We start from the raw sequence: 6,988 nt of genomic DNA, 5'->3' as shown, positions 1-6,988 counted from the left end.
ATATATATATATATATATATATATATATATATTAAATGTTGTAAACCAATAAAAACATCCAAGGGGGTACATCATTTTTTATAGGCACTGTGTAACTTGGCACATTTAATTCAAGTATAATATTAGACAAGCTTCACAGCAACAAGGCAAATAAATATAAAAGCCATTAGAGTTAGCTGTAATATGGCAATAAATAACACAGAACTACTTGTGCATGGGACGACTGTTTCACTCTGGCCAATTGTTTCATTTAACAAATCCTGCCATTTATACAATTCAATTAGAAATCCTGGCACATGCGGGACTAAGTTTCCTTCCATTAAATTCCTGCCATCGTTTTTTCCCTTTCTGTGCAAAATCCTCATCCGTAGCCATAAAGAAAGCATTGCAATTGTGGAGTCTGAAATTGAAAGAACAGCATGTGCAAAGGAAGTTTGCCTCGGCTTTTATTCATGAGCAACGTTTATGAGTCAACCCAACCACAGAATAGTACAGGCAGCACACTCCCACTCTTCTCTTTACTAACAAACCTTATGAGCAATAAGTGCATGTTTAGACAAGTCGGCTCTATTTCTGTGTAATATAACCTATGGTGTAACAATCCACACATCATTCCTTCAAACCACACATGCAAAGGCTCTGCTCCAAAACCTAGTGAGCTAATCCTGCTCTACAGTACTGTCCACATGCAGTAGGTAGAGGCTTTATAACTAACATGCTAACTGAAATGGAACTGAAGTAACTGATTTGGAACGCTCTGCATACGGAAATGTAATATATGACAGATATTACCCTTTATATTGCCATATATCTTATCTATAGGCCATATATAATTTTCACACACATACATTCTCATCTTAATAATATCTATAGGATTCATTTTTATGGTATTATATGTAGCAAACATATGTCAACAATAGAAATTTTATTTATTTATGCAACTTTATTAAAACAAAATATGTTTATATAGAAAAAAATCTGCATGTTTATTTATGGTTTTGTAATATATTTTATATTTACTTGTATAACATCAAAGTGTTTTGACGGGATTTAGAATGGAATGGATTTAGATCTCTGAAATTTTTCTAATAGGGTTCATATACACACACTGGCCCAGCTAACCAATCACAGCACATTTCGTATTTCAGAAGGCGGGCCTTCATTTGATACAGGAACTATTCGAGCCGTTCATGCCAGACTGGGGAGAGAGGTGTTGTAATAATGTAAAATATGTGAAAAATAATGTGTTTTTCGAACAACCTAGTATGAGAGCCTGTTCTAGTACACCCCCCAAAACAAAATCAAGACTTTGTAAAAGAGCATAATAGGTCCCCTTTAAGGTTAACTATCCCTTTAACAAAGGTTGTAACTATATTCTGTTACAGTGTCTCAGTTTCACGTTCTTAAAATTAAGCCGCTTAAGAAAGATGAAATGATAAACTACTTCCTTTCCTGAAACCCTCAACATGTCAGTGATGTCATCTATCAAAATATGTGTATTATACTTCTACATAATAAACTGCTAGTATAGCAAAACACTATCACAGCAAATAATGAACTGCTCTACTGATCTGCCTTTTGCCTTTTTTTACAGTTATAAAAATATTTATTATGGTGCCAGGGATTTTATGGTTTTGTATTGAGGCCATGATTTTCAATTTCTTCACTTACAACTCCCTCCCAAACTGTAGCGTACGAACAGAGAGTCCTTTATGAGCGGAGCCAGGACACACCTCTCGTACTGTACGGACTGAGATGTTATGAATATTGAGGCGGATAAATAACTGGAAATATTTCATCTTAAAGCAGCTGCCATTTAATGATGAATTAAATGTCAGGAGATAGAGCCTTGTATAGGAAAATATGATAAAATATCAGAATCTAAGAGACAATTACTGTTCAGTATGATTAGTTTTATTCCTCCTGCAAGCCACAGGAAGCCACAAGATTCAAGAGATTGTAACCCAGTAAAAGAGCTACAGTTTTGACCATTGCAACTTGCCTTGATATACAAACATGAAAATGATCTGTAGGCTATATGATCTGTAACCTACAGGAAGATAATTTGAGAAAATCAAAAGTTATTATCAGTACAAGAAAGTGAGTTTAAACTATTTTTCCTAAATGGAGAACTGTAAACAACACTATAAGGTAGAGCAGACGGCTCATAGTTTTTGTGTTGCTCTTCAATTAGGTTGAATAATGGGGAAGTCGTGGCCTAATAGTTAGAGAGTCGGACTCATAACTCAAAGGTTGTGGGTTCAAGTCTCGTACCGGCAGGGATTGTAGGTGGGGGGAGTGAATGTACAGTGCTCTCTTCCACCTTCAATACCACGACTGAGGTGCCCTTGAGCAAGGCACCGAACCCCCAACTGCTCCCCGGGCGCCGCAGCATAAATGGCTGCCCACTGCTCCGGGTGTGTGTTCACGGTGTGTGTGTTCACTGCTGTGTGTGTGCACTTTGGATGGGTTAATGCAGAGCACTAATTCTGAGTATGGGTCACCATACTTGGCCACATGTCATGTCACATCACATCTGATATCTCATATCTTTGGAAGGCATCAAAAGAAGACCTTTGCTCTACGGACAACAAACAAACATTTAAGGCCTACATGGTATGTTATTTACAAGAAAGAGGCATTCTGCAGCACTGGAAGGAGAAAAGATATGATTTTTCAGTGTTTTCAGCTTTTTGCAGAATGTTCAGATGCACAGGTCAAGTGTTATGTTTATGATTCATGTGAAGTTTACGGCTACACATACAAAGAGCAATGGTTCAGGATGAGGCAGAGGAAACCAAACAAAACCCCTTTGAATCTCAGAAAGTTTTTGGGGGGAGGAAGTCAAATAAGTAGGGGAACATGTTCAGATATATCCTAAATCTTACAGGTTCTTAAAGGGATCTGAGTAAGCCTGGACAACTGTGAACTGATTATTGCGCAGTTCATTTGAATAGGATGTACTTTACTGATCCATGTATATTAGCTATGACTGGCAAAACATGTTTTCAGAGTAGGACATGGGGTGTCCAATCCTGCTCCTGGAGGCCAGACATCCTGCAGATCTGAGCTGCATCCAACTTGCCAGGAAGACTAAGGACCATGTACTAAAAACAGTTTTTTCCTTTACGTTTCTGAAAAAGTTTCAAGTTCAAAACAACCCCTGTACACACAGATCGGCAAAAACGACTAAAAATGCTGTATTACGCATGCCAGGCCAAGAGTTGGCCACGTCACTTTGCCTGCGCACACATGTATCCTATAAACTGAACAGGTAATATGCATGTGCACAACGTCACCGTTTTCACAAATTTGTGTTTTCCATAGTTTACACAGAGATGATAACAGTATCATTTTCAAAAACTTGTAATTTGAAACCTTTTTTCAAAAGTTTGTGTTTTCAGCCAAAATGCTGTTGTGTAAATAAATGGCTAAAACGCATAATTTTTTATTTTTCTTCTTCCATATTTAGTTGAAAATGGGTTGTGTAAATCAATGCCCTCCAAGAAAGGAATCCTGAATTAGCGGACTCAGATGTGTTTAATTAGGGTTAGAGCTAAACTGTATACTCATGTTGCTGTTCTGTGAAACACAAAAGCAGAAGTTTTAAAGTCAGCATGAAATGGAAATTTCCCCTGTGTATTTCCCCGTTTTTTTGTTTTGTTTTTTTTTTTCCTGATGTTTTTGCTGAAGTTCTCACGTCATCATTTTTAATCAAAATGTCATGACTGGACTTTCCAGTGAAAACAACAGACCTCTCTGGTGACTTTTTCAGGGATTTAGTCGGTTTAAACCCTGTCTCTTCAAGCTCACATTCATCTGCCTCCACTTTTGAGAGCCAAGCCCGCATCTCAACATCCACTTAAAAAACAATGCAAAGACCCCGTCCTACATTACTTCCCCGTCGATAATCTGTTAAAGGGGTCCTATTATGCTTTTTCACTTTTTCAATTTAGTTAGTCTGTAATGTTGCTGTTTGAGCATAAAAAAGATCTGCAAAGTTACAAAGCTCAAAGTCCAATTCAAAAGGAGATATTTTATTTAACAGAAATCACTTTTCAAAAACTACAACGAACGACTCGTTTGGACTACAACGCATATTTTCCGGGATTTGTGATATCACAAATATCCACGAATGGGACGAGACCTGGTTGAGCTGCACTAGAGAAGGCAACGAGTGTTATCACTATGTCGGAGACATGCTAGCTTTCCCAAGGCAGACGAACTTAGAGTGGCTACAATCATCCGGGTTTGCCAATCACAACACACACTGGCCCAGCTAACCAATCACAGCACATTTCGTATTTCAGAAGGCGGGCCTTCATTTGATACAGAAACTATTCGAGCCGTTCATGCCAGACTGGGGAGAGAGGTGTTGTAATAATGTAAAATATGTGAAAAATAATGTGGTTTTCGAACAACTTATATCTGAGCCTGTACACCCCCAAAACAAAATCAAGACTTTGTAAGAGCATAATAGGACCCCTTTAAACTCAGATGTACATCCCACATTTCTTTGTGACTTTAAAAGGAGGCATTTTTATGCAGTCCTTTTCATCAATGACGGTTCACTGTGATTTCGTCTATCAAATTCTAAAAAGAAATCGAATCTCTGCATTTTTATTTTTACGTTTAATCAAAAAATTAAAAAAAAAGCAACAATGTGCCAGGTTTAACATCAAAAAAAAAATCTGTTTCTGTTTTCCACTGAAAAAAAAAAACAATGTGTTTGGATCAGAAGGGGAGTAAATAATGACAGAATATTCATTTTTATTATCTAATTCTTAAGCAGCAGGGTGTCTGAAAATATTACTGCCAGCTATAAGTAGGATCTTGCATCCCTTTGAAAACCTGAGTCTAGTACTGCATGCTAAGAGAAAATACTTTACTATACAAAGAACGCAAGGTGGCTTACATTTTATCGCCAAGACAGACAGAATATCAATGTTTTAACTTTAACTTATCTTTGTTTTGAGCAGATGCCCTTGAACGGCATTCCATAAAGCAATAATATACAGACCTGGCCTTGATGTGAATTACACAGGCAGAGTCAGCGAGAGCTTGCATTGCGGCATGTAACGCTATGATGAGTCACGCGCTCTCTTACAGCTGTTTCCCTCACTTCCTCTCTCAGCGTTCTAAACAGCCAGGCTCAAGCACGGCGTGCCAAACCATTTATATTTCGAGCCTACTTTTCGCGCAATTCTCTCGAAAACGTTCAGTTTTGTTGCGACACGCGAGCAAACACAGGCCTGTTCATCCACAGCTTACGCACGCGTTTATGTTTGCGACACGCGTTCGCGTTGGGGCGGGGGAGGGGAGGGTTTGCAACTCATGTTTTGACAGCTCAAGCAGAACTGATTTCATACTAAAAATGATACTTTTACTCTTCCCACGACTGTAGTAAGAAACATTGCGCAGGAGTAATAAAGCTGTAAAATGTTAGCTCTTAAGCAACAATGTAACATAAAAATGTAATACCTAACATTCCAAAAATGCGTCAGAACGCTTGAAATGTAACTTAATGGAGACAATGAGAAAAGACAGTAACGTATCAAACGCGTTCCACACGCAACACTCACGCGGAGTTACCAACACTTAACTAAGCAGTAAAGTTATAAAACATAAAGTGCGAAAATCAACTCACTGGCATGTTTAGGCGCAGAGAACGCTTCTTCTTTGAGGATTTCTTTGTACAGTCCTTTTTCTTGGAGTCCATCACTGTACTTCCCATGTTCCTGCAGTCAGTCAGAATTCTTCTCTCAATATGTTTTGGGAGGAAAGCGTTCTCCACACGCGAAAATATTCACGCCAGTTTAGCGATGAACTCGTCGTCCGTAGGGTGAGTTTTGCAGAAGCTCGTCTGACTTAAAACGAGCACATCCCGAGACTCCAGTTCCTTATCAGTGTCGCTGCGCCGTGGAAGACATCCGCATTCAACTCCACTTCTGTCATGGGTTCGAGTCCCGCACTGGAGACTGCGCGCCGCACACCCTCCTGCTGCTGAGAAGTGAGTTTTATTGATCTCAGACTTATCTCGGAAGTTTGACTTCTGCGACATCTGCCTGCTGAGTGTGAAGCTGGTGTCAGCTGACGAATTACACTGACAATTGTTTACACTGACAAAAAAAAGTCAATGTTTACCAAAACTGTTGAACTCTTAAAGGGATAGTACACCTCAAAATGAAAATGAATTTACTCAACCTCTGGCCATCCGAGATGTAGGTGGCTTCAGATTTGAGAGCTGATTTCAGAGATTTCTTCAGTAGAACAGTGAGATTTTTATCTGAAACCGTGGTTCTTGGTTATTCATAAAATGCAAGTCAATGGCTACCGGCACTTTGAGAGTCAAAAAAGCACATCAGGCAAGATTAAGTAATAGCCATGTCTGTGCAAGAAACTGAACATTATTTACAGCATAATTACCTGTAATCTCTAAGTCATCATGATTCTCACGTGACGGCTGTGTAGTCTGCATGTTCACAAATATTGGATTCAAATTTGCTTTGATACCTTTCTACCCTAGTGTACTCATCTCACATCTACAAATGTAATTGTACTGTAACTGCAGTTGTAGCTGTTTAGAACTGAAACCTAATGAACCTCATGCAAGGTCCAACATCCAAAACCCCATCTCACTCATCATATAAAGGCAAAGATACTAATTAATAAATGTATCTGATTTATATTGTGCAAGTTGTTCGTGAAGTTTACATGCTTTAATAGTTACCAAATCTGGTCCTCAAATATAAAAAGTATCTGTAGTTCAATATAAAGATTTTTTATTCTAGCAAAAGTCATTAGTGGAGTGCATACTACAGTCTCTAGGGGGCACTACTGTACTGCACCCTAAATCACCTTTGTTCCAGTATCGCATGTGTGCAAACTACTTACCCACATACCACTTCCTTGCTCTCTTAGAGAAAATGTAAGAGATATTGGTATATGTAAAAGATATTTGAAATAGCTGGTTGATACATATTCTTTC

At 38.5% G+C, this 6,988-nt stretch overlaps 1 pseudogene; it reads right to left on the bottom strand.

Annotated features, from left to right (window-relative positions):
- LOC107693535 (5'-AMP-activated protein kinase subunit gamma-1-like) overlaps window positions 1-5,734 on the bottom strand; it is a 41,540-nt pseudogene extending 35,806 nt beyond the window's left edge.
- Window positions 5,735-6,988: the final 1,254 nt, after the last annotated feature.

This window comes from Sinocyclocheilus anshuiensis, unplaced genomic scaffold, assembly GCF_001515605.1.
Source record: "Sinocyclocheilus anshuiensis isolate Anshui unplaced genomic scaffold, SAMN03320099.WGS_v1.1 scaffold1630, whole genome shotgun sequence".
Classification (NCBI taxonomy): Eukaryota; Metazoa; Chordata; class Actinopteri; order Cypriniformes; family Cyprinidae; genus Sinocyclocheilus; species Sinocyclocheilus anshuiensis.
Note: the sequence above shows the minus strand (reverse complement) of the source record. Positions and strands in the feature narration are given on the sequence as shown.